Source organism: Pollachius pollachius, assembly GCF_949987615.1.
Source record: "Pollachius pollachius genome assembly, chromosome: 2".
Taxonomy (NCBI): domain Eukaryota; kingdom Metazoa; phylum Chordata; class Actinopteri; order Gadiformes; family Gadidae; genus Pollachius; species Pollachius pollachius.
The window spans coordinates 9,701,120-9,702,376 of NC_136935.1; positions in this window are offsets into that span (position 1 = coordinate 9,701,120).

Here is a 1,257-nt window from a genome sequence, read left to right on the forward strand (position 1 = left end):
CCTCACTGCTGTCCGCTTTCAACAATGATCCAATTCAGCCCCGGTCCATTTACAGTCAGAAACACTCCAGTTCACCTCAACTGCCTCTGCTGTTCTGGCCCCTTGACGGTGTTGTTTTTCGCAACGCAGTTCCCCACCCCCCCCCCAGAGATAGGTTTCTGGATGAACAAAACTAAGTGAATCACGATATCACACTATCTTCCTTGACATCCCTATGACTGCTAAAAATAGATTGCAGGTACTTGAAGGCTGAAAGGAGAGTAGGCCTGCCAGTTCACCTAGGATTTAAAGACTGGAGCGGTCCAGGGAGAGCTAATGAGAGGCTAAGGGCTAAGCTAACACTGTGGTCTGTCATTCCAGAGGTTGCGTGCACTCTAGTCACACTTTGGAGTGCAGGGAGCAGAACATTTGATCCTGAGGTGGTTTAACTTTAACAGACCGCGTACGTGAAACTATGTTGAAAAGGTTAAAATCCCTATGGGTAAATAAATGGGATTCACATATGAGAAGCGTCTGAGAAGAGAAATTATTGCAATTATTGTATTTTTTTGTTGCATAAATAAATTTTACACTTAAAACTGTTAAGCTATAAAACCACAAATTATATATCATGCACCATCATTAATTTCCCCATAGGTAATTGATTACTTTGGCAACACACAAGGGGCTGAGATGTACATCAAAAAGTCTATTCATCACATGCTAGCTGTAGCCCGACTCACAGTCTAACAAACATAGATTTGTTTCCAGACAGGGAACCAAGACAGCAAAAACTATGGGTGAACCCGGTTGACTTTTTACCTTTATATAAACAGCCTGACTGGATGGCAAGTCTTACATTTGACTTTGACGAATGCTGGGAAAATGTGGTTAGTAAACAACAGACTCCTTCTGTGCAGTAAAATTAGTGTTCATCATTTTAAGTACTAACCAGAATGCTTGACCTCTCGCACTGAAGCATTGTACCCTGTTTTGATATCAATATCGTGTTGAAAGAACAGGAAAATAACATTTTGATGAGCGCACACTATCTATACTGAAGGGACCACAACAGCTGGCCACAAAATTCCTCAAAGAATAAATCAATTTCAAGTCTGCAGTTGGCAATAACAGAAGTTTGAGGCAAATATCGCTAGCTTTCTCTTGTGTATTTATGCCCCTTTTTTAATAAATAATTAATTTGCCACAAATATGCTTTTAATACAATCTAGTATTTTGCCAAAGGAATATGCATATGGGAAATCAATGCTCCGTATG